Raw genomic sequence first — 26,862 nt, forward strand, 5'->3', positions numbered from 1 at the left:
CGTCCTTCGTCTTCTTGCTCTTCAACAGCGCCACGCCTCAAACGGCGCGTGCTATTGATGATGATGATGATGATGATGTCCTCGGGCTGAATGGCACATGCCCACGGCGGGGGATTGGCCAGGGTGCATAGCGGATACAAACGCACTCGCTGTCGTTCACCTCGTAGAATGGCGCATACCCACACTGGGGGATCGGCCAAGAGGGGTGCATAGACAGTTTTTGTGATGAATTTTTTTCTTGGGAAAATAAATAAATAAATGAAGTAATAATAGAAATAAAAATATGCTGGGGAAGAGAAAAGTCAACAGAAAGCAAAAGGCCAAAAAGAAATGGGAAATGCATAACGCACGCAGGAGAGGGACTCTATGAGATTTGTAGCAGAGGGATTTTAAAAAATAATAATAATAATAGTAATAGGAAAAAAATGATAATTATGAGTAAAAAAATGTTAGCAAGGTACCCGATTAGATTCCAGTAAAAAGTTTTGAAGGGCGGGAAAATAGGCCTGTGGCTGTATCCAAGAATGGGGGCGCCAAATGACAATATGATCGGGCTGCTCAAATAAGGCTGAGCTGTTGCAGTGGTTGCTCTAAAAACTGTCGTCTCATCATGATGAAGTGACGACAAAACAACAAAAAATGGTCTATTGATTCTTGTTCACCACAGAATGCGCAGATGGCAGAAAGCGCCAAACCAGACTTGTGAAAATAAAAATTTAAGGTGGTGGTCCGGCAGCGCAGCCTAGTTAGAGAGACCTCAAGCTGTCGTGGATGACATGATTTCCTGCTCCATGAATACTTACGATGCAGGAAATCATCAGATTTCAAAATTGATCCAGATGTCATGCTCAACAAAATACTTCTCCGAAACCTCGCTGCCGTGATGTACGCTGTAGCCGGGAGGATAGGTAGCACGGGGCCATTGAGGGACGCCTTTGCCAGGCTATCAGCCACTTCACTGACTATCACACTGCTATGACCTGGTACCCATATCATATGTAAAAGGCTCAAATGTGGAGGGAGTAATGATAAGAAGGAGTTAGGGCTGGAGAATCCATAGCCGAAGAAAGGGACGAGCACAAAGAAAAGGAGTCTGTAATGACAGCCACTGCAGAGAAAGATGGGTCTAGTTTGCGAAGAGCAAGCACCACCGCCTGAAACTCTGATTGGAAAATTGGGGTGAAATCCGGAAGACGCACAGACAAAGACCAATCTAGAATAGGGCAATATATTCCCACCCCCAACTTTTCATCACATTGGAAGGCGTCAGTAGCAGCCTGATGACAACAGGTGGGCATTGTAAATGGTGCGTGCCGTCTTCTTTTTTAGGCCTTGTATGCTACTCTGCATAGCGCATAGTCCTTGTGTATGAATCCTGTACATGCTTCTGTATATAAACGGTGCTGCTGACTTTGCTATAACCGTATACGCACTTGCCAACGACCCAATTTCAGTTAGCGAATGAAGCTGTGACAGAGCTGCTTTGCCACATTAGATCAAAACCTGCCCAGGCAATCTCTCTGCGAGAACTACACATGACGTGCATGAACAAACTTTTGTTCATTCTAAAGCGCCGGAACAAGTAAAAGCGAAAAATGGGCCGATATCCGCATATATCTATCACCGCTCGCGACGGCAGTAAACCGTTCAAGCTCCCCCTCCCTTGTCAACTGCCGTCTTCCAAATGCTGCTCTTTTTATTGACTAAGTTTTTCCGCCCAGCTCATGGCAGCGCTTCCTTATCACGCTCGTATGAACCAGACAACATTTCTCAGACCGGCTGTATAACTCCATGGTTCGGTGGTACAAGGACTGAATTTAAATTTTGACACCGTGCACGAGCCCCCTCTCACTGAGGGCAACAAACTACCACTCCAGCGCCAACAGAATCTCAACTGTTTTCAGTATGGTTTAAATAAAAGCACTGTACGAATTTTAATCAGGCCCTCCAAACAGCCACCCCCTCCTTCCCAGCGCTCGGGCACACCCCTACTCATCTCATTTGAGCAAGGCTTTGCAATTTGCAGAAAAAAAATGAACAGGGTTGGTAAGGTTAAACGTCAGTAGCGCATTTAGATTGTCTTTGTTTGTTTGCTTGTTTGTTTTTTTGTTTGTTTGTTTGTTTGTTTGTTTGTTTGTTTGTTTGTTTGTTTGTTTGTTTGTTTGTTTGTTTGTTTGTTTGTTTGTTTGTTTGTTTGTTTGTTTGTTTGTTTGTTTGTTTGTACGGTGAACGCGCGACTGTAGAGGAAACCCAGCGAAACGAGCATGTGTTGTTGTTGGCCTCTGGTGGAGTGACACATATCCAGAGTTGGGGATTGGGCAGGGTGCCTTGCACATTCAGACAGTAGCGGCACATTGACACAATTAAAGTAGACGTGGAAGTGACTGATTTACAAACCGGTAATCCGCCCACTGCTTCTTGACGATCTTCTACGAGATCTAGTTTTAACATGTGAAGTGAGGGAAGATGTTGTGAAGAGCGCGAAAGGATGAGGAGGAGCCCCTCTACATCTCTGTAATCATTTTTTTAAGCACCCACAGCAAAACACAGGACAATACCTCCTCAAGGGTACGTGCCGTGCCAGAATAGGCCAACAACAACCATGCATTGAATCAGCGGCAGCCATCCCAGCTTGAATAAAGGACGCCTCTTTCGTAACCACTATTCCTTGGTGACATTCCTCTATTTGGTGGTGTCGAAACCCTGTTGTGGCCTGCTTGACAGTGCTGGCGCTGACGCCTGCAGAAAAAGCGGATTACCGTTGCGTTTCGCGTGGCAAGCGGATATGTATGCAACCGCCACGCAAACGAGTTCTGGTTGCGGAGCAGGAAGTCGCTCGCAAGCGCGCCTTAGCCGAAGCTGCCCGTCTCCGGCGGACCAGAAAATCCGAGGACAACAAAGAGGTAGAACGGCGCGCGCCCAACAAATATTAGCCAATGTGAACTGAAAGTCACTAAAACATGAGACTGCTTTACGCAAAAATATAAGCATGCCGAATACGCAGACACGCATCCAATGGGGGAACGAGGGCGTCCGCACCCCTCTCCCCCGAAATCGAGTTCAATTCCACCTCCCCCCCCCCCCCCCCCCCCTGTCTGCCATAAATCCCCTCCCACCTCCTACCAGCAACAAGAAATTACTTTGAACCACCGTAACCCCGCCCCCCACACACACACACAAAAAAAAAAATCCTGGATACGTGCCTGCTAATGCGTTTGACAAAACCTGATCTAACCAAGCGCCGTTGTCGTGGCGCCCCTGTTGAGCTGATGTATGCGCCCGTAACATTTCGCCAGCTACGATCGGCGGCTGGTGGTGGTGGTGAAAAACATTTATAATACAATAAATATTTACAGAGAGGTGATTGGGGTAGGCCCTATTGGCCCTTTCCCCTAACAATACTAGGTGGAGCCCCTATTCCGGGGCCCCATTGGCAAGCAACGCCGCCCGCGTCCGGTGAACCAAGGCCTTTTGGGTCTTTAGGTCCTGACAGCCGAGCAGGGCCGCCTCCCAGTCCTCTCTGCTGGGGTTGGGGTTGGGGGGGATAGATGGGTTTGACTGACACGCCCAAACCATGTGGAAGGTGTCAGCCACCTCCCCACAGAACTGGCACGCGCCATCAAAGGATGTATTGAGATGTTTAAGCACCGCCGGGCACAGTACAGTGTTAGTAAGAATTTTGATGAGGAGGCGCTCGTCAGCGCGATCCAGACCCTTACAAGGGGCCGGGTAGCGCCGGTGCTCCTCCTTGTAGTAATCGGTGATTTGTTTGAATGTAATGGCCAGATTGTCTGATTGGGAGTACCCTTCTAAGGACAGGGAGATAGCCCGGGGAGAGAGTGCGCGGGCGGCCTGATCGGCCTGTTCGTTTCCCTGGAGTCCCTGGTGACCGGGGGCCCAAATCAGGTTGCGTGGAGTTGGATCTTCAGATCGACAGCTATATTCCAGTATGCGCCAGGCAAGCGGGGGAGCCCAGCCCAACTCGTAGTTCCGACAGGCCCCTCGCGAGTCGGTGATGATGTGTTTCGACTTGGGAGTAGTGAGAGCAAGAGCAATGGCAATCTCCTCCGCGTGTGTTGCGCTGTAGGCTTTGAAAGTGAGCCCGTTGACTGTGTTTGTGTTGTGTACGACTGCGGCCGTGTACCACACCCCGTGGTGTGGGCCGGCAACGTCTACGTAATACACATGTTCTTGGTTACCATAGTATCGCGCCAACGCTTCCGCGCGCGCCTGGCGACGACCGCTATGGTCTTCTCTGGACATGTTGCGGGGAAGGGGTCGGACCCGGAGGGCGCGTCTCCAGGGTTCTGGCACTCTCTCCCTTTCCTCAATATGGCGAGTTGTCACGGGCACATATATCAGCTCAACGTGGGAGCCATGATAACGATGCTTGGTTAGATCGAGTTTCCTCAAACGCTTTAGCAGGCACCTATCTAGGATTTGGGGGGGGGGGGGGGGGGGGGGGGGGGGGCTAACGTAATCTTTTGTAGCCGGCAGGAGGTGGCGGGTAGGGGAGTTGACTTGATTTCAGTGGGAGGGACGCCCTCGGTCACCCCCCCTCTCGAATGCGTGCCTGCGTATTCGTCATGCTTATATTTTTGCGTAAAACAGTTGCATGTTTTAGTGAGCCGCTTGCACGTGATTGGTCCTCGTGACGACGGCATGGTTGCCCGAGTGAACGACTGTTTTGTCGTGTTGATGCGAATTAAAATAACCACAGTAATACGTGCATGGCCGTAGGAAAGGAGGGCGCTGAGATGGCTGCTTGCTGCCCTAAATAAAAGAGGGTGTGCCGCCGCGGTGGCTCAGTGGTTATGGTGCTCGGCTGCTGACCCGAAAGACGCGGGTTCGATCCCGGCCGCGGCGGTCGAATTTCGATGGAGGCGAAATTCCAGAGTCCCGTGGGCTGTGCGATGTCAGTGCACGTTAAAGAATCCCAGGTGGTCGAAATTTCCGGAGCCCTCCACTACGGCGTCTTTCATAGCCTTAGTCGCTTTGGGACGTTAAACCCCATAAATCAAACCAAACCAAACCTAAAAGAGGGTGTGTGCATGGTGCTCAAATTCGAGGGGGTGACGAGAAGGCGCGGCTACGTCCGCTTATCCGTTTTTCTCAGCCAGCGTCCGCTTCGGCGGGCACGGTTGTTGCGACGCGCGTCTTTTCTTTTCTTTCACTATTTCCTCTTATCTTTTAACTCTCCTCTATCTGCACGTGGCAGCGGTGGTGGCTCGGCTGGAGCCAGTCAGCAGGCCCGTGCAATTTCCTTTTCATCCTTCTCTCAGTCGCAACGACAACAACAACAGCTCAAATTGAAATTCACAGGCCTTGACATCACTTAGTCACCGCAAGACAAAAGAAAAAAATAGGACCCGGTTCCTTGTCGTCCTGCAAGGAAGAGCAGTGACAGCCGAAGCCGAAGCTGCACATTCTGCGACGCAAAGTCGCACTGTTCTCGAACTCAACCCCTAGTACCACTCAGAGTTTACGATTGCACGCCACATGTTGCCGACAGAAAAGTGTCGCCGAGTTAAGAAATGATGGAAATACTTTTCAAGCACCGATTCAGCCATGGCCCCTGTGAGATTATTTGTGATCGCTTAAATTCTGTCAGCGTTGAGCAGAATTCTGAGTCCGCTTTCAGGAGTGCCTCAGGATGAAGCGTCGCGTTATGTTCAGGGCAGATGGTGAGACGCTTGTGCGTGCTTGGTCCCTGTGACGACGACGGCACTCCTGCCGGTCACGAGCTGTGGCTAGAGTCATTCCAGCAGCAGCAGATGAGCGCTGCGCGCAGCCTTCGCCAACAGATGGTGGCACTGCAGAGGCCGGTTGCACCACACACAGCGCGGACAAATGCGGCTAGTTTTGCGGAGAAACGCTTTACACGCTCGACGGAAATGCGAGTGCCTTCGCAACCCCAGGCCGTGGGGCCGCACAAAATCGTACATGCGCTTTCAGCCATCGGCGGTTCCCACGACGGTGTCTGCCGAGCAGGCGTTGACCGCACCCCGGCAGGTCGTGTTACACCACGCACGGAGTCGAGCCGGCGGTGTGATCATCTTACGTGTGTTGTCACTTCCAAGTCCGTCGGCGCGGCTGCTCGCGTGGCCCTCGCGGCGACAAAGTTGTCGGAGTCCAGGATAAGGCAGGGAGGTGAAAAAAAAAAAAAAACACAGACTTCGCGGAGGCAAACCAGGCCGAATGTCTGGTTAACTGCCCTGCGGCACGCAGCAGGTTCGAGTCAATTTGCAGGACAGACAAACAAAATGTGTGCTGGTCCGCCATCATTTAGAAATTATTTCAGTGCAGAAAAACCATGTTTTTTAGCAAAACAGTCCATCTGGAATGGCGTGCGTAGGTGACGCGAGCATGTCACACAGTGATGACGAAGTTGTACAAGTTTCCCATCATTTTGCTGTTTTCGGACAGCACACAAAACAGAGGCACGCGCTTTCTGTCTTTTTTTTTTCCTGTCTGTGAACAGGTGCCTTTGTTTCGCGGAGATTGCGTATTCCGTCAAACTGTCACCGACGTGGCTTCTGGGTTGAGGTTCCACAACGCGCCGAACCTGCTAGCTCACAGTAATGGAGCACAAAGCGTCTCTTTTCAGTAACACTTGTCGCCTGGTCGTTCATTTAAAAATGAATATTCCTTAGCAGCCAATTGCGGCAATCAACTACGCGATCAGTTGCCTGCCGCTTTCATAGTCAAGTCCCGAGATAAAATACGTTGAACTCGCGCACGCGTTCTCTGCAACCCGGGATTTGGGTTGCGCTGAAATAAAGGCCCTTGGTGCAACTTTTTTTGAAAACCTGGCATTCATGGCTTACTTTTTGACACTACGGACGCTATACCAGTGCTTCTTCCTTTTCTATTCTCTCCATTTCTTCAGTGCAGGTCACTAAGTTTTCTGTTCTTGGCTGCAGCCGTTCGATGTGGAAACTATGAAGATATCCACGGAGCTGGCTGGGCGAACCTGGAAAGACGGGAAAGGGATTTTTCATGCAGTTATGAGCCCGGCGGACAGGTTTCCGTGGTGAATGAACTAGCGATGGCGAGGGCTGAATTCACTGAGCCGCTTATTATAACTCAGGATTGTCCAATAGCAGTGGAAGCTCGGGCGCCTTCCAATCACCGACTGCTTTTGGATGTTCTCAGCTGCCGATTAGCTCTAGCAACCACAACACAAGGCGATGGGGCGGCGCATTCATATTTCTGTCAGACATATTGCTGACACCAATGGGAAAGTTGCTCGCAGTTAAAAACGATCCGTGATTGGCTCTACCCTTCACCACGTGTGGTACTACAGAAAGAGTTCCCGCCAATCATGCTGCGCTCTAGCTCGTGAACAGCCTTGAAAACTATTACTTTTCTTATTTCCTGGCAGCAACTGTAGCTTCTTCCTTCAGTTTCCTTACCAAGTGACGGTTGTGCATTCTAATCTCGTTTTTGAATGTTATTTTTTTATGCGAAGCATACTAAAATAGCCCAACCCAGCTCCTCGAGCGCGGCGGTGTCGTTACCATTGACCTTTCGTGACCTCCATGTCATACCACGTGATGCGTGACGTCACAGGAGATGAAAAACGGGGGCCCAACTCGCGCCGTCGAGCGAGGCGTCGTGACCAAGGATGACCACGTGGTGCGTGACGTCACAGCAGATGAGAAACGGGGGCCCAGCTCGCGCCGTCGCGCGAGGCGTCGCGACCACGGTGTAAGAATACATTTAGGTGTTGACACTGCGCTCGGCGGCGCGACCAGGACTTGTTCGCCGCTCCCTGCGCTTCTGTCGAACGCTGACAGATGGCGCTACGCACCCGGGGCCCCTAGTCGCCGAGCTTCGGCAGCCGTAATGCAGATGCCACGGGATCTTTCGGTGCCGCTGCGTGTACGCGTGCTTTGTGAAGTGCGGCAAGACAACGAAGGATTGAAACTGCTGTCGACACCAAATAATTTTGGGCTACTTCGTGTTTTTCTTGCTGAGACTGCATGAATGGGCGGAACAGCAGCGAGGACGCAGCCCTGTGCTGCTTCCGAGCTCGTTATCGAAATGCGTTCATAGCAAATTTTTTTTTCGTTCATCCGCACGACTGCTGTGAGCATAGTTAACTACACTGCCTCTTAAATATAAAAGGTCGGACTCAACGCGCCCACATTTGGCCTGAAGAGCCTACGCGTACATTCAAACATTGCTTGAGCAGTGTATTCCGCCAATGCTGCGAGATGACCGCCGTGTTGAGAACATGGTTAACTTCGGCCACCTGGAGTTCTTTAATTTGCACAGAAACCTCAAGGACGTTTCCGCATTTCGCCTGCATCAGAAATACTTACTCCGCAGCCACGAATAGAACCCGCGCTCTTGTGCTGTATTGCAGAACGCCACTGCCGCTATACACGCGAACGCCGGGACCAAAACAAAAATCCAAGTGTGCATTTGCGGCTTTTTAATAGCAAGTGCAGTCCACAATTAGGTACGCGAAACGCAAATAGTTACTGGAAATGCCACTGGCGTTGTTTCTGCCAATCTTATCCCTCAGGTCGGCACCGACGATGCTGAGTGGTTGTCTCTAGCACTAGGCCCGAGAACGTAGGTGTAATGCCGGCTGCGGTGGCAGCGAAACAACGCAAAAGGTGCCCGTGTGCTGTGTGATGTGAAGAATCCCATGTGGTCTAAGTTTGGAGCACTCCATTGCGGCATCTATTAATGCCCATATGCCCCTTCGGGACATTAACAGCACAATTTGCTTTTTTTTTTGCTCAAATGCGGCCTGAATAGCCATTCTGTTGAACAAACAAATTTATTACTACAAGTAGCCTCTCTGAGAGATGTGATTTCCTGTAGTCACTAGGTTACGCACAAAACACAGTGAATCACAACCTACTGGGCTACTTTCGTGTAATCAAGAGCCAAGACCGTGACTGCAATTGTGATGATCACTGCATTCGTTTATTTGGACGATACACTGAGCGAATCATCCTCTATCATCTAGGATGAGCACAGCTTGGCCTGTTTCATTTTTTCTTGACACTGCTTTGTCATGACTGCATTGGTGTGCTTACAATGCTGCCTCATACGCATGCTGACGTAATAGTGGAGGAGCTGTGCGAGTACTTCTTCCTTGTGATCAGCACATGGGAATGTCATCGTGTATGTATCTATCACTGCGTCTATGGTGTCCCAGTACACCGTGTGGCAGTCTGCAAAGTCAACAAAAAACCGCTCCGTATGCTTTAGAAGGTCAAATATGTTGACGTTAGGGTGGGTAAGACCCCCTCTGGTCTTCACATTTGTTAGAGCTGCTTCAGCAAAAGAATTATTTTTTACGCTGAAGGCTGACAAGCAAGCAGCGCAGCTGGTAACTCTTCGCATCTTTCTGCACAAAAAACCGGTGACATAATAAAGTATGCAGTCTGTAATTTGCCCTCCGTCTGATTTGTGTTTCCGAACGATATCTTCACATTCCCAGTCTTCTACTGAAACTAGATCGTCTAGCTTTTCTTTAATTTGATTGATGAATCCAGGGCATGATGCCACTTTGTCGTCTGTTCTAATGAGGGCCCTGAAATATGACGCATCCAGCAATGGCTCCTCATCCTCGACGACTTTGCAATTGCCATACTTCGGAGGTTTAAGGATACTGTAGATCGACAGCGTTTGGTAAAGCTGCATAAAGGTGGGCATCGAAGGGTGATCATTCTGGCTTCCTGCCAACCGTATTTTGCCAAAGAACCGCTGATAGGATCTTGGTTCATTTTGTTGGTTAGGACATATTTGAAGTTGTGGCAATCAAGCAGCACCTCACAAAGATCCAAAGTGGACTTCAATGTGACTCGAAGTCCCTCGCAAGTGCTCTTTGTCAAGAACATGTCTTTTATAATGTTGCCACTTTCCAGTTCTCTTTCCCAGCTGTCCAGCCAGTCAATTCCATGCTTGAGAATTGCGAGGTCTCGGCTGTTCCTTGTGATCCCTTCTGCTGGAAATCGCCTGTTCAGTGCATCAAACAAATTGTTTAAAAACAACGTGAATTCTTGAGTTTTCTCGCTGCCTATGAGTTTGCGGATACCTTGTTCCCGATAAAACTGAATACCAGCCGCCATGGAGCGGCTAAAGACTTGGGTGGCTAACTTCACACGCATCTTCTCACAGTTACTCGGGTATATGTGAGAGTGCGTTATTTTCGGGCAGACTTTTAGGCCCCCCGCGTTGGCAACGTCTTCCTTGTAGACTTCAGCATAGTACTCCCACTTGATCCACTGTCCTTCGTTTTTCAAGTATCGCTGCTGCTTAAGTCTATTTCTCACACACTTAAACAAGTGTGGAGTGTCAGAAAACGCAAAAACTTTTCTTTCAGGGTCAACTGGGTGCGTGAACGAGTTGCAGCTCTCCTTGAGGCTTCCATTAACACCTAGAATGTTCCACATGCTCCTGTTTGTTGACGCGCCATCACAGACAAACCCATGAATCTTTGCACCGGCTTCTTCGAGCATCACAATAGCTTGGAGAAGCAACTGAGCGAGAATAGAGCCTTTGGTTGCATTTTTTGCTGCGAACACCCCTATAGGTTGAGCGTAGCTATCGCCAAAAGGACAGAACATGAAAACGAGGGCGTGATCAGCGAGCTCATCAGCGTTTCCAGCGTCTGTTGCCAGCCCTACATATGTCATCGTGCGAGAATTGACACGTTTACTTTTTCTAACCTGCATTTCATCGAACATGATAATCCCATGTCGCTTGAAGTCGTCCATTTTTTCTATTTTCCTTTTCAGAGCAGAAAAGAACTTGCTGTCAAATCCCGACTTAAATCCCACCATAGAGACATACCGGCGTATTGTTCGGACTGACGGCAATGCGAGCACTTCGTTTTCCATCAGGAACCTGTAGGCTGCTGGTGACCTGATATGAAGGAGCAAGCAAAGCAGGATCCAGCTGTCCGAGTATCGTCGTCCCTTCTTAGAACCAGTCTTGCCAGCAGCCACACATTCCTTTAACACAAGCTGCTGTGCCTCAGTAAGGTTCGCATCACGAGAAATGCGGTCAAGTGTTTCATCACTTAATTGTTTAAGCTTGGCTTTGCATTTGCTCAGTTCCGCCTCAAGCTTTTTTTTTCCTTTTAGAAGTCGCACTTTGGACCTGTAGCAGGAAATTCTTGCCTTCCGCAAAAGGTCAATGCGGGCTTTTTTGGAAGGGCTGCTTAAAAGACGAATGTGCTTCATTTCTCCTCTCTTCTTCATACGGGAGTAATGTATCCGGAGTGTGTCTTTCAATCTTTCGCAACGGTCGCAACTTACTTGTTCAGAAAATAACATGCAGTTTCTGTGCCGCCACACGCCACATGCGTCGATATATGCACACTCGGGTTGGATGTTGTGGTACATCTCGCCACCGGGGCCACCAGCGCATACGTGCAGGTTGTGAAACTTGTGAATCACACTCTCGAAGTCGCTTAGGCCGCATGGAACAACATCGCCGCTTATGGCGTTGACAGTTATAGGGTGACCATAAATGAAGGCACGCAGTGACAGCATTCCGCTGGATGAAACTGTAGCATCTAATGACTTCCTCAGGAAAGGTGCCTGGTCGCGTTTCTTCGCCAAAGCCACTTCCGTGAAGACTACAGCCTCCACACCAAAGCTATCAACAACTTGTGTTGCCCACGAGGTTCCTGGAAGTTGAATGCTGGATACATAACTCGAGAGACATGAAAATGTGAGCGGTTCCTTTTCATCTTGGCCGCTGACAGACACTCCCTCGTGACTTTCCTCGACTAATCCGAGGCTGCTGCATGCTGCCAATGGTGCTTCAGTCTGGACGTGACACAATCCATCTGGACCACCCTGATGTGGACTCGTGCGGTTGTCCTGACGAAAAATGAGAGAAATTATATCAGTGGAAATGGATTTAAGGTATTGTTATAAAACATATGCTACTATCAAAAGCAGCCAAACCCAAAAAGCTACAGGCAAAAGTTTCGCGGACTGCTTCAAAAGTTAAGGGCTTAATCATGCTGTATGTTAACAACAGCTAAATTATTTAATGTCCTGGGCTGGGCAGTTACTATTAACCTGTATTGCAAGCAACTGTATCTCGTTATCCAGGGGCACCTATAGGTATCTATGGCATGCCGGGAGGACCGATACGGTTAGCAGAAAGTTATGTACAGGGAACACTAAGCACCTAGAATATTAAGTACCCGGAGCAGTGCAGAAGAGAACAAACCTTAACGTCATGAACGCCAAGGAAGACGGAGGTGGCACTTGAGGAGGTGCCTCCAAGTTCCACGGTGGGAGAAGGGCACGTTCCTTGATCACTCCACTCACATGTCTGCAGTTTCTTCTGAGGGCTCGATGATGGATCGGTGCCTTTTTGTTTTTCACAGACCGTCCCAACGGGCAGTGCGACAGCGGCGGGAGCGGGCCGCTTGCTTGACTGATCGCCACACGTGGCCGTAGACTGTCGTTTTCTAGGAGGCTTTCTTGACCTTGTCGGTTTTGTCAGATATTTCGGACACCCGGGAAAAATACTGGGCACAGCATTCGCTGACAGCACCGGGATCTTCTTCGGTACATTTAAAAGTACCTTGCCATTGAACTCGGCATAGTACGATTTTGATATCATATGCTCGGGAAAGTGCTTCGCGCAGACGTGGTCGCTCGGTTGCAATATCCTATCTGCTCTGGGAATTGCCCGGCGCCAAAGTTCTAAGCGAGCAGGCTCCGACGGAGCTTTAAAAAGTGAAACTTGATCCGGACAACTCCGGTAGCCCGAACTGCAGTTGGGTACGAAGCACTTCTTACCCATAATTGCGTCTAGCAGACTTCTGGACCCGGCTGAAGTTGACAGGTGTGTCACAGCAAGAAACAACAGATCACAGACACAATGCACATAGGCCGCGACGACCGTCCATGGCGTCGGCCCGCGCCACCACGTGCGTTTCCACAACTGTCAATCCGGCTTGTGCCAAACCGCGACACAAAAAGCTAGTTCTAGCAAAATTTGCTCGTCCACGATGGAAGCTGACGACGTGGAAGCTGAGATCGTGGTGTTCACAGCTTGTGATGCACTCTCTCAGCCCAAAACATCGACCAACGCAGCCTAAAAGGGCACACGCCGCTTGCCGCACCGAAAGCGAAGGGCCACTGCTCCGCAGCGCCCCCGCGCCGCTGCGGTCGGCGCATGTACTAGAGGGCGAACACAATCTGTGCGCGCTCTCCGCCGCGGCGGGCGGCCAGTGTCAACACCTAAATATATTCTTACACCGTGGTCGCGACCAATGTGTTTCCTGCTTCTGCCGCTAGGTGCGCTGTAGTGAACACGTGATGCTGGAGCGGCGGTATACAAGGGGGTGCGCCTGCCTCTGCTAGGCGTGCACGGGATAGAGATGCCTCCTGGAGACAGGGCTGCTCGTTGGAATGAGAAGCAAAAGTTGCGGCGTGCTACAGAGACTGATGAAGAGCGTGAAGAACGTCTAGCCAAGCGGCGTGCTCGATATGCAACTCGGCGACAATATGCTTCGCATCTGACTAGGCTTAACCTAAGCTAAGCCTCAGCCATTTTTTTATTTGCCGTTCCGTCTGTGCATTTTCTATTCATTTCAGTTTCGATTGTTCACTCACGAAATATGATGTATCACTTTCATTTTCCATTACCAATTAATGTATTACCTTCTACAGTTTGCTGTTAGGATCACACGGTTTTTATTGCATTGTTTATGCTGAATTGCCGCCGGCTGTGGAATATCTCCCTCTGTGAGGGGTTCAGGTATATTCTTAACAAATAAGGAGATTTGGTTTGGTTTCATGGAGTTTAACGTCCCAAACCGACTCAGGCTATGAGGGACGCCGTAGTGAAGGGCTCCGGAAATTTCGACCACCTGGGGTTCTGTAACGTGCACTGACATCGCACAGTACACGGGCCTCTAGAACGCCAGCAATACGTAAGACAGAGTCCAGGCTGACTCACTGACGTGCACTGAGCTATACGCGGTTTTATTCGACGAAATAGGCAAAGCTTCACGACAGGCTGATTTCAGAACTGAAGCAACATGAAACCCTCGCCTTCTGGGAACCAGCTTTTATTCTACTCGTAAAAGCAGTGCCGGCGTCTGTAACACGTAATCCATCAAACATGCGTCAGCCGGCATGACCGACCTCGATAGAAAAACAAAATCGCTGCTCGATTCGCCTTCGCCACCGAAACGCACTCACCGCACAGTCCGCAGCCGTGAAACAGGTTCGTTGCGCGCCTGTTAAACACCTAATAAACACGCGCCACTGCGGCATCGCGCATCATCGCCGCAGCAAAGGCGAACCGCGAAGCTAATCACCGGGGAACCGGCGGTATGACGCAAGAGGCGCTCATTCATTCTCGCGAACGAGGAACGCGAAAAGCGTATTTCAATCACGCCGCTCCGATAACGCCGTGACGTCATGAACGCCATGACGTCACGATACGTCGTGTCGTGGGGTGCGCGGCGGCGGCAGGTTTCGAACGAGGGCTTCAGGAAAAGCCCGTCTTCCTTATAGGCCACTCGCTTGTTCCAGAAGCCGACTCGGCGGAATAAACACTCCTGCGCGGCCCTACAGACGTGTGGTAATAGACTCGCCGCTTACTCACTGAGCAACCAACGTACGCGCCCGGCGCGGTTGGCTTCGCACTCGCACCTGGCCGATTCGGCTCTGCTTTCGCCTCCTCGGAACTCTGCCGCTCACCCAAGGACACCGGTTGTCCGCCGCGGCGTCATCGCGAAGTTGACTCAAGCCACCCGATTCCAGCGGCGGCGGAACGCGTCGACACGAGAAAGACTACGTGCGCCTTCTCACCGCGGAAGCGGCGACGAGACGACGCGCCAGCAACGCGACCGACGCGAAGAATGCAAACGAGCCACACGAATCGCTCGCGCTTCACGACGACGGCAGCTTTCCCACTGCTCTCCCGGAGTGTTCGGAAGCGCTCTCCCGTTCACTGATCATCGCGCTTCTCTCGGAAAAGTGAGAGAGTGAGAGAGGCAACGCGTGCGGGGCGTTGCTTGCCGTCGTCGCCTCTGGTTGTCACTCGCGACGCGCGCGTTCTTTCAGCGCCGCCTCGGAGTGGCGTGCACGTGCGGTCGCCGGGCAGGGTAGGGACGTTCCGCCGCCACCGCCAACCACACCGCCGGATGCCGGCGAGCGACGGATGTTTGCCCCGAGGAAGCGCGCGCAGATTATCGCGCCCTTTGCTTCTTTATTCGCGGATCCAGCCGCGATCGGCAGGCTCAGAAGCAGCGGGGGGTTGCCGACGCCACACGTCGCCGAGGTGGTCTTGCTCTGTCGTAAACAGAGCTGCGCCGCGCCTGGCTGTGCAGCCGTGGTTCCACCAGCGGGGCTGACACCTCCAGTCTGCCGCCACTGCCACAACCACCGACCGGGATTACGACCAGTGGCCGCCGCGATGGCTGGATTCTTCGCCGCGACGCCGGCATTGATCTCGTGGGTGTTCCTGGTCATCGTATGGACGACGTACGCTTCGCGGGTCTGCGCTTTCAACATAGACACTCAGTTTCCCGTGATGCTGAAAGGTCCCTCTGGAAGCCACTTTGGATACTCCGTGGCACTACATTCGGGTGAAAGGCATGGCATGCAGTGAGTATACACGCTGACGCGGAGCTGTCAGCCTTCTCCATTGTTCTAAGCGCAGTCACCTCCCCCCCATCTCATGTACCTTCGCTGCCAGGTCTATTCAACCGCTAACAAAGCAACGCAGTTCATCTAGGCGCCAGGCGCCTGGAAAAGCTATTCGGTGGAGGAGTTGGGATGGTTTAGTTTCTAGTAGTTGTAGTTGTACTATGGTTTAGTTTTTGCTGTGCAGCGGCTCTCAAGGCTATAATACTGGGTTTGTGCTACTTCCTGTGACTTTACTCACTGTTGATCTCTTCGCAGGTGCAAACATAGCTTACATTCAGGTAATGAAATTTAATGGTTCGAGACAGGCACGTTGCCCGCAGTTTTTTTCGGGGAGGGCCGAAGGTAATTTTTTTCAAAGGAGAGAGGCCTCGGAACTCCATTTGTATACGTGCCTAGTACGAAAGCGGCTTGGCCAAAGAGCGCATGAGTCATGACGTAAGTTGTTTTTTCTCTACATAAGTTGGTATCGAAGATCCCTTTTCCAAGTATTTTACCTTGGGAAACCGAGCACCCGATCAGGGGATAGCTTGAATTGTTTCGAAAACCCGTGGGTATCCGGCGGCAATGGGGATCGAACTCCGCATCGCCCACCCACGAGGCGCATGCTCATACTAAAGTCCCTTCATGAGCTTTTCTAAAAAAAGCTGATATAGGGGCTTTAGCTCATACCACTTGGCCACCACTGTGGTCAACTTCCATTCAGTTGCTTTCGTGTTGCGTTTTGTGTTGCGCATTGTTCAGCTTACCTGTACTCTCGTTGATTCCAATAAGTCGTCAGTACAACCGGCATAATCTGATAGAAGAAATGATCGACACCAGTTTTTAGGAGTCTCAGTCTCCGTAAAGCTCCCCAAATAAAAGCATAACTACATTTAGTCTGGCTGTGTGCACCGAAGTTGCGTGGAAAACTTGTTACTTGAAATTTGTTAAGTCAAGTGAACAGTTTTTTTCGTTGCATTTTTCACTCCTTGCCTCTTAAAGAAAGAATACTGATACTTCGCTTGCACTGACGTTGCGAACACTACAAATACAAGCATTTATAAATTGAAATTCTGCTATTAGAGATGTGAGGTCTATCCAAGCTTCCGGTTGCTCCATGGCTGTCTCAGTATCTATCAACATTTCTTTAATGTCCATTATGACGGAATCCAGCCGACAACTGATGTGAACATCCTGTAGTTACGAACCTTTTTGCACATACGCCTGTACGAACGTCACTTCTTGTTCACTGCCATCCAAGTAAGACAACTGGCCGCGTAAAAATTGAATAAAGTTCTAGGTTCCCTTCCATTCGTACCAAGTACCCACTTAGTGCGGAATATGAAACTATACAGCTATGTTGCTGAAAAGTGTCCGCGTGCAAGTGGCGCTCAAAAAAAAACAAAAAAAAATTATATCTTCCACACCAGCGCCCCGTTGGACTCCCTGAAGCCGATCTCTGCACCAAAATAATTACCGTTTATTTCTATCTGTCCTAAAGGACGTGAAAACTGAATACATTCAACAAAGAACTAGGCTTCCTGTTTATACAGAAAGTGTCGCCGAACTGTTCGACATATAACATGCATTAAATTTATTTTAGGACCAAAGCGGCAAAAGCAGGAGCTCTAAGAAGTGATTTCTTGGACTTTATTAACAAGGAATTAATGAGTTGTCGAGGGAAGTGATTAGAATACAATCACATGCCTTGCCAGGCATATACAAAGTATATAATAATGCAAAGGACACGCATTGACTGCTACATTTTATTTATATTTTGACGACATAAATGAAATACGTTGTTTGACGAGTCCTGAAATGATTTGGTCTCAAGCCTTCACTTTCCATGCAGTTCTCACTAACGTATGTGCGAAACCACTTATGTTGAGGGGCGAACAGGTGACTGACAGCAGTGGGGAAATGTCGGTGAAATGGGTGGGGTGGAATGACTTTTTGTTTTCACGCACAACTGTTTAAAGTTGCGACAGTTAGTAAGTTAGTAGTCTGTTGAATAATTATCTGGACCATTACGCAAGCATAGTGATACAATATTTCATTCAAGAGCTATATTTACATTTTTAGTTGCAAAATTTCAAAGCACGCAGACAGCCTTTTCCTCTAAAACCTTGCGAAAAGTTAATTACAGTTTCCCTCTGGAGAAATCTGTGAAATAAGACTGATAATGATTGTGTTGTGTCCCCTTATTGCTTTTGTGTGTGTGCGCCCCCGCGTCCTCCTCCTAACGACAGTTCGCATCCTCCTCCTAACGACCACTCAATCCTCCTCCTAACGACCGCTTGCCCCTCGTCGCACGCTGTCGCCGGATGCCCCCCCCACGGTGCGCCCCCGCACCCTCCTCCTGTTCTGGGAAGCCACTCCCTCCCGTGGACGCTTCTCGGCTCCCTCCTTTCTTCGGGCGGCCAGTTCGGCTCCTGCCTCGGTCGACGCTGGTCGCACCCTCATCGGCTTTAAATAAACGAAGTCTTAAAGTACCGTGTGCGTCTTTCGCTGCATTCCACACAGCGACCGGACACGACAGTGGCGACGAGAAAGTGGATTCGACCCGCGCTACGCAACGCTATTGACAAGCCATGGCTACGCGAGGGTTTCCCAATCAGATACCAGCGTTCAACGGCTCATCGTGGTCATCGTGGGTTGGACGCCTTCAGTTCTACTTTGAAGCTAACAACATCACAGACCCAGCCTTGAAGAGGGCCAACCTGCTGACGCTGTGCGGGGAGCAGACCTACGATACTGTCTGCGCCCTTATTCAGCCAAGCACACCAGCGGCAGTGTCTTACGACGACATCGTAAAAGCGCTGCAAAAGCACTACGACCCAAGGCCATCCGAGGTCTACAGCCGGGCTCGCTTCCAACGACGAGATCAACTGGGAGGAGAAACTGTGAGCGCCTACGTAGCCGCGCTCAAGAAGCTCGCTGCCGACTGCAATTTTGGAACGCTGTCGACAACAGCTACCGGGCAGGAGGGAGACGCAGCTTCTTCTGCTAACACCACCATGCTTCCCTTGGACGTGATGTTACGCGACAGATTTGTGTGCGGACTGAGTGACGAGTCACTGCAGCAGCGCCTGTTCGCTGAGAAGGACCTCACATTCAGCAAAGCTTACGACATCGCCGTTCGAGCGGAGAGCGCCGGTCACCAGCAGAGAGGGATTCGCCGGAACACCGAGCCGGTACACCAGACAAGCAACCAGGTGCGCAAGCCTTCTGTTGTTGTAAAATCGGTCAAAAAGGCACAACGCTGCTGGCGGTGTGACGACCAACACAACCCCCAGGGATGTCGATTCCAGTCAGCCACGTGTAATTTTTGCCACAAGCGAGGGCATATCGAAAGAGCATGCATTACGAAACGGAGACTTGCCAAGATAAAGTCACCTTCCCAGCCTAATCACAGCGTCAACGCCTCAGAGAATACGCCGCTATCTGATCTCCATGGAACAACATCAGCAACACCATCTGTGTTGTACGACCTGAACACCATGAATCTCGGCACGCGACCGAAGATTTTTACAGAAGTAAGCGTACATCACCAGCTGATTAAGTTCGAGGTGGACTCCGGCGCAGCCTGTACTCTGATCAGTGAGGACACGTTCCGAACTTCATGGCCATCTGACGCACCCGCCCTGCAACAAGACGACACGCACCTGCGAACGTGGTCAGGACAGAATCTGCCACTATTGGGCTCTGCCAACGTGCAGGTTAACTACAACGGCCAGACCCATACGCTACCTCTGCTTGTTGTGAAGGGCACAGGATCAAGCCTTCTAGGGAGAAATTGGTTTTCTCCACTAGGCGTGATGATATGCGGCAAACACCAAAACGCCGATGCGCTAAGCCGTCTGCCACTAGACGCAACTGTTGACGAACCATTTCCACCAGGAGACGTTCTGATGTTCGAAGCACTGCCAGAACCTCCGCTTACAGCAGGCACAGTTGCAGCATCTACGCAGAAGTGCGCAGCTCTCCGGCTAGTTTACACAGCTGTTCAACAAGGCAACGTGCATAAACTCAAAGGGGACAACTTCGACGCTTACCGCAGGCGAGCTACAGAGTTGAGCACCCATCGCGGCTGCATCATATTTGGGTCCCGAGTTGTGATGCCGAGAGAACTACGCGCACAAGCTATGTCTCTCATCCACGCCGGACATCGGGGCATCGTTGCAATGAAAAAGTGTGCCAGAAGCTACATGTGGTGGCCTGGCATTGACAACGACATCGAAACAGTGGTGCGAGAATGCAAGCCTTGCCAGAGCAGCCGGAGCGCCCCGCCGAAAGCTCCTGTCCCAGAATGGGAAAAGCCAGACACACCATGGCACACATTGCACATTGATGTTGCAGGACCAATTGAGGGCTGCACTTTCCTTGTGGTCGCAGATGCCTACACAAAGTGGCTTGAGATAAGGCAAATGGGACAGACGACTTCGGCAGCAGTCATTGACAACCTCCGATCACTATTTGCAACGTTCGGCCTGCCGCGCAAGGTAGTGTCTGACAACGGAACACCGTTTGTGTCTGCGGAGATCCTCAAGTTTTATCGCGACAACGGGATCTCATCAGTTACATCGGCCCCCTACCACCCAGCGACAAACGGACAAGCCGAGCGCTACGTAGCCGAGCTAAAACGCGCCCTTGAAAGAGATCAGACAGGCTCGCTGCAGCGCCGCCTTGCGCGCTTTCTCTTCAAGCAGCACACGACGGTTCAGAGCACAACAGGCGAGACCCCCTCGAAAATGATGTTCGAGCGTGAAATGCGAACCCAGCTCACAGCCATCCTCCCCGAGCCAAAGGCAGAGACGTTCCGGGAAGAAAAAGCAATTCCGCGCTGCGGCACGCTTAATGAGGGGCAGCGCGTCCTCGCCCGACAGTTTCTGAAAAAGCCACGCTGGGAGGAAGCTACAATTGTCAGACGCATAGGCCTGCGCTCTTGGCTCGTCAACATACAAGGCACAGTAGCACGCCGACATCTCAACCAGCTGCGTAGATTTACGACGCCGTCTGAGAGCTGTCCGCCAGCGGAGAGAACACGTGCACCATTTTCCCACATAGCCTGGCACCTCTTCCCGGAAGAAGAGACTTCGCCCAGGACAGACCTAGGAGACACAGCGAACAACAGCCAGCCTACAAGTGTTTCTCCCCCGAGCGCACAAAGCCAGCGCGCCTCCACGCGTGAGCGCCGACCCCCTGCACGATACCAGGCAACTTTCTAAGGGGGAAGGAAGTGTTGTGTCCCCTTATTGCTTTTGTGTGTGTGCGCCCCCGCGTCCTCCTCCTAACGACAGTTCGCATCCTCCTCCTAACGACCACTCAATCCTCCTCCTAACGACCGCTTGCCCCTCGTCGCACGCTGTCGCCGGATGCCCCCCCACGGTGCGCCCCCGCACCCTCCTCCTGTTCTGGGAAGCCACTCCCTCCCGTGGACGCTTCTCGGCTCCCTCCTTTCTTCGGGCGGCCAGTTCGGCTCCTGCCTCGGTCGACGCTGGTCGCACCCTCATCGGCTTTAAATAAACTAAGTCTTAAAGTACCGTGTGCGTCTTTCGCTGCATTCCACACAGCGACCGGACACGACAGATTGTTAAAAAGAAAACTCGAGCAGTGTTAAGTGCTGCTCATATCATTCCACTATGTGTGGACAAATTATGCAAGGGCGGTTGTCTAAAAGAACTGATCAGATATCGATTTCGGGCGCGTCGATGGCACACGCTGACGTTCCGCGTATTTTAAGGCGAAAGCCTTTAATGTCTCATCGTTGTAAGCAGCAGTTGTCGACAGAAATGTCACGCTTTTCAATTAGCCGAAACGATCGTGACGTCACAGTGCGCGAATTTCAAACGGGGCCAATTGTACTTTGGCTAGTAACCATGCAAAGAGAGAGAGAGAGACTCTTTAATGAAGAGCAGAGAATTTAGCCGGCGTTTAAAAATCGCTGGCATGCTACTCTGCGTAGGGAGGGGAATTTGGGAGATAAAGACAGAAGGAGAGCAGAGTGGAAGAAGTAAAAAAAAAAACGAAGATAAAATGCGGCCATGAAATGGGTACTAAGGATGCAATGGCGAGAATTGATGTAACCTATGGAGTGATGGAGTGCATAGTCCGTCAAATGGGCTGACGAAGTTCACTGCATGAAGAATGCATGAAGGTGACGTGCAAGTGAGTTTAAAGCTTATCAAGATGTCCAATGTCTTTTAAATATGTGAATAGAAAAGTCATTGCAAGTCTCTGTTGCCTAAGGCAGGCTAATGGACCTAAAAATTTGTCCATTGTAAGGGGCACTGAGCAGAGCTTCTGCATGCAATGTTCATAGTACGCACGCTCGGTAGTATATGCAGGGCACTCAAGCAAGATATGCTCCACAGTTTCTATCGCGGCACAGTTGTCACAGTGCGGACTGTCCATTTGTCTAAAACGGTATCGTAAGCCGTTTGTATATGCAGCATTAAGACGAAGTCGATGATAAAGTGTTTCTAGATGTCGAGGAATTCTGGGTGAGTCTTGATCTAAGATGTGGGTCGATTGAGTGAAGAAATTGGTACTGATATGCTCCAAGTAAGTGAGACTGAGCTTAATTAATTGCTTAATTACCCAATTTGCCTAATTAACTTTTCTAGTCAGGCCATATAAATAAATAAAACCGAGTAGGAAATTGGTCGAGCTCGGGAATCGAACCCCGGTCTCCGGAGTGCGAGACGAGCATGCTATCCACTCCGCCATGCCAGCTTTTTCTTTATTGCCTGGCTTTGGCTCATGGAATTGCACAACAAAAATACACATACGACATTGTCGTGGTCAGCCAGCACGAGACTGGCTTCGTCAGCTCTCGATGGTTTGGAATGAACAAAGGCGCGTCTAGTGAATACGGTGTCTTCGCTCACTCTCATCCTCCTCCCTTCCCTTCCGGCGAGGTTTAGGTGTCCACCAAGATATGAGAGACAGATACATTTCCTTTCCTCAAAAACCAATTTACCGACGAGCGACGCGTAGAACCGAATGGGCGATGGCGTTCTATGGACTCCCTGGCAGCGTTGCAAGACGCTGTCGCGTTCCACTCTTAGAGGCGAAGCTTAACATCTTAACCACACATCAGTGACCACACTTTAGGTCAAAAAAGTGACCCCCTGAATTTTGACGGGTGTCCACCGAGATATGTGAGACAGTTACTGCGTAATTCCCTTTCCCTCTAATACAATTTCGATTTTCTTCATTACGGGCCCTCTTTGTCTTCTTTCACTCCCACTTCCTCCCTTCCTCTACGGTGCGGTTCAGGTGTCCACCGAGATGACAGAGAATTACTGCGCCATTTCCTTTCCTCAAAAAGCGTTGCGTTCAAAGGGCAAGGCATCGCGCCGAACGGGTGGTGGCGTTCCGTGGACTCCCTGGCAGCGCTACAACACGCTATCGCGTTCCACTCCTAAAGGCGAAGCTTAAGCGTCATTAATTAGCAGTTAATTAGTATTCAGCCATTAATCAATAATTAACCATTAATTAGTGATTTGTCATCACTTAGTAATTAGTACTCAATTATATGTGGCGCCAGCAGTGCCACAGAAGCAGCGAAAGTGGTGCGGAAAACGCTTTCGCCTCTACGCACTTTAGACAGTCAAAGTGCCCCCTGAATTTTTGCTGTTCTGTACTCTTGCATCTATTTTATTTATTTTAGACCATGTGTTTTCGAAACAAACATACATACACGCTTAAAAACTCTAACACCACCAAGAAGATTCTCCAAGACGAAGCAAAGGAAAGCCTCCGAGCTCCATTTAGTTCTCCTCAGCAACAGGTGGCGCTAAAGATGGAAACGGGGCGGTTTCTGAGTAGGGAAGTAGGCCTATTTCTACTGTCAATGAGTCAGTGTGGCTGTACTGCTTGCGGTAAGCGAGGAGCGAACTTCAGCTTTCGCTTAAGTTAACTATGATGACTACACCTGCTCTGCTTTTGAGCGAGTGAGTGCTAAGCTAGAAAATTTTGTAGGGTTTAGTTCTCGACTTCGTTTTTGTTCGTGGGCTGCACTAATTTTGCTGATTATGGCGTGGATAAAATGGCAGAAACGCTTCGAATTACAAATCAGTGTTTTGCAGAAACGCAGTTATTTTTTGCAGACAACTAATAGTTCATGCAGACTGCTGGCTCCGCCCTCCTTGTCACCCAGTTTTCCGCACAAAGTACCAAATGCTACAAGGCGGCCGCTAAGTCGTCCATTCTAGAAGCTTTCAGCATTAACTGCAGTCTCTCTTAGTTACAATTTGGAGGATAGCGACCTTTTCGGTGTTCAAGCGAATTAACTGACAAAAAAAAGGTGTGTGTGTGTGTGTGTGTGTGTGTGTGTGTGTGTGTGTGTGTGTGTGTGTGTGTGTGTGTGTGTGTGTGTGTGTGTGTGTGTGTGTGTGTGTGTGTGTGTGTGTGTGTGTGTGTGTGTGTGTGTGTGTGTGTGTGTGTGTGTGTGTGTGTGTGTGTGTGTGTGTGTGTGTGGTAAGGGGGGGGGGGGCAAAGAGCACAGAAAGTCGTTTGCCCGCAACCTAAGTGGTGCCAAACGTGTACGACGCTTGAGTGGCTGCGAAATTACAGCGTCAACGACGCCGGAGGCAACGGCAGTTGCCCTGACAACTATCGCAAAAGACAGCGCGTTAATGGGGTGCACTGCGTCGACTGTGAGTTGGGACATATATCTCGCGTTCACAGGACGCCCTCGCGACTGTGACCTAATGACAGCCCGACACATCGCCGAGAGAGCACACAGCACTCACAGCGCTGCCCCGATAAGGAGCGAGTAAAATGAGACGCGGCTGGTAGGAGGGGTGTACGGGTCGTGCGTAAGTTCGAGATGCCGTGGCGCACCCTGCAGGAAAGAAAAAAAAAGTGATAAATAAAAGAAGAGAAAGGTGTGAAGGCCCCACGCAAGTGAACACGCTGCGATCGCATGAGTCGGTTAGCAGTCGTCGTCCCGCTGCCTGACTTGTAACGCCTCCGCCCTGTTCGTCTTGTGTCGTATATACACGGGGACGCAGAGAGGAAGCGCGCCCCACCCTCGAGCCGCGATTTCAAAAGCCGGGCAAAGAGCGAGCGACGACACCCAGTGGGAGTGCACGGCGTCTTTCCGCCCTCTTTCCCGTCCCTTTTACCGGATTCTGGAGCGGAAGGAGCTTCTTTGCAGTGTTCCACATCTCCTGTGTATGCCTGCCAAACACCAACCGCGCACCGCATGCAATCTGCGATCACTAGATGTTTTTGCCGAATTCTAGAGCTGAACCAGTGTCTGTGCATCGTTTACATCCACATGCCCTCTGTATGTCTACCAATTAGCACCTGCACACCACACACAGTCTACAAGTTCTCTCTCTTTTTACCGGGAACTGCAACCTGCAGCTTTCATTACCAGGAATTTAAGAATATTGCTTCTAGTTCCCGTAGATGCCACGACGTGGCACATGGATTTGGACATCGAAAATGTCGCGTTGACATCACCCGTGACGTAAGAAAGTCAGTGACAGAGTGGGAGTAGAACAGAACGTGATAGGCCGCTATAGGCTTAGCGGCACTGGAATGTCGGTAACGCATATGCCCGTGACCTGCGTATGCCTACCAATCAGCTGCTGCACACCGAACACAGTCTACAAGTTCTAGCTCTTTTTGCAGGGATATGGAGTGGAAGGAGCTTCTCTGCAACGTTCGAGCATGTCCTGTGTATGACTATCAACCAGCAGCTGCACAGTGCACAGTCCCACAAGTGCACTCGAATTGCTAACACATATACCAGCGTTGAATGTGGTTTGTACGCATATCTGGCAATTCGCGATCACGTCAAGCCATATTAGCTGAGGTGGTGGTGGTGGTGAAAAACATTGATAGTGCAATAAATATTTACAAAGAGGTGATTGGGGTAGGCCCTATTGGCCCTTTCCCCTAACAATACTAGGTGGAGCCCCTATTCCGGGGCCCCATTGGCAAGCAACACCGCCCGCGTCCGGTGAGCTAAGGCCTTTTGGGTCTTTAGGTCCTGACAGCCGAGCAGGGCCGCCTCCCAGTCCACTCTGGTGGTGTTGGGGTTGGGGGGGATAGATGGATTTGATTGACACGCCCAAACCATGTGGAAGGTGTCAGCCACCTCCCCACAGAACTGGCACGTGCCATCAAAGGATGCGTTGAAATGTTTAAGTACCGCCGGGCACAGTACAGTGTTAGTAAGAATTTTGATGAGGAGGCGCTCGTCAGCGCGATCCAGTCCCTTACAAGGGGCCGGGTAGCGCCGGTGCTCCTCCTTGTAGTAATCGGTGATGTGTTTGAATGTAAGGGCCAGATTGTCTGATTGGGAGTAGGCGTCCAAGGACAGGGAGATAGCCCGGGGAGAGAGTGCGCGGGCGGCCTGATCGGCCTGTTCGTTTCCCTGGAGGCCCTGGTGACCGGGGGCCCAAATCAGATACAGGTAGAAAGTCCTGATGTGAGTGCTCATTTCTCTCTACCTCCTTTCACTTCCTCTTTCATCCCTTCCCCATGGTGAAGTTCAGGTGTCCACCGTGAGTGAGACGCGTGACTGTTTCTCCTACCCTTTCCTTAGGACCTCCATCCCCCCGTCTTTTTGTTAATTTAAAGTGTGCTTGAAGGCGCGCAGCGCAAGGACACCGCTTTCTAATGCTCCAGTTCAAAGAAGAAGCTTTTCGTACGACTTCTCTACGAGAATACACGAGAACGTAGAAATGAAAATAAAATTGGCAGCTTCGATGTCGCGGCTGCAGTCCAAAGATTTGTGCATTCATGTGGCTTTGGCATATGCTTGTCTTCAAGCCGATCTAGATCGTATTGAAATCAAAGTCTTCATGTCCATAGCTCCTGTCTAAATGAACTGGGACGGAGATGTGGTATGGTCTGGTAGCCACTGAAGGAAGAGATAAAACTTCTGGCACTTAAAATACAAATCTAGGTAACGTGGTAAGTTCTTGATGTTTTCTTTATTCTAACATGGTGAAAAATAGGTGCACCTCAAGACAGGACAGTATTTTTTTTTTTCTGCCGTGTAGTCTGAATTGGAAGCGAATACTAAATTTATCAACTAGACCTGTCAAAGCTGTAAAAACGGCCTGATATGGTCTTTTTTCAATTCGATTCTGTTTGTGCTATAACTTCATACTGAAAACTGTTTTTTCAGAGCTTACATAAGCGGCGCAACAATTCCGCGTGAACTGCAACTTATGATGTCAATTTTGTCCGGCTATAGTTC

The 26,862-nt window shown here is 50.3% G+C and overlaps 1 long non-coding RNA gene and 1 pseudogene across 2 annotated transcripts in view; one reads left to right on the forward strand and one right to left on the reverse strand.

The window, feature by feature from the left end:
- Positions 1 to 11,525: 11,525 nt before the first annotated feature.
- On the reverse strand, positions 11,526 to 12,270 carry LOC149341711 (uncharacterized). Its single transcript, XR_016282649.1, has 2 exons — positions 12,214 to 12,270; positions 11,526 to 11,855 (listed from the first exon to the last, which is right to left on the reverse strand). It is a non-coding gene; the product is annotated as an uncharacterized LOC149341711 (long non-coding RNA).
- A 2,300-nt stretch (positions 12,271 to 14,570) lies between these two features.
- The window catches only part of LOC149341712 (integrin alpha-9-like), a 57,468-nt pseudogene continuing 45,176 nt past the window's right edge, over positions 14,571 to 26,862 (forward strand). The window contains exon 1 of the transcript XR_016282957.1: positions 14,571 to 15,614. The product of XR_016282957.1 is annotated as an integrin alpha-9-like (transcript). The remainder of the gene's footprint in view (positions 15,615 to 26,862) is intronic.

The sequence above is a fragment of the Amblyomma mixtum genome, chromosome 5, assembly GCF_055824585.1.
Source record: "Amblyomma mixtum isolate Tamu chromosome 5, ASM5582458v1, whole genome shotgun sequence".
In the NCBI taxonomy this organism is placed as follows: domain Eukaryota; kingdom Metazoa; phylum Arthropoda; class Arachnida; order Ixodida; family Ixodidae; genus Amblyomma; species Amblyomma mixtum.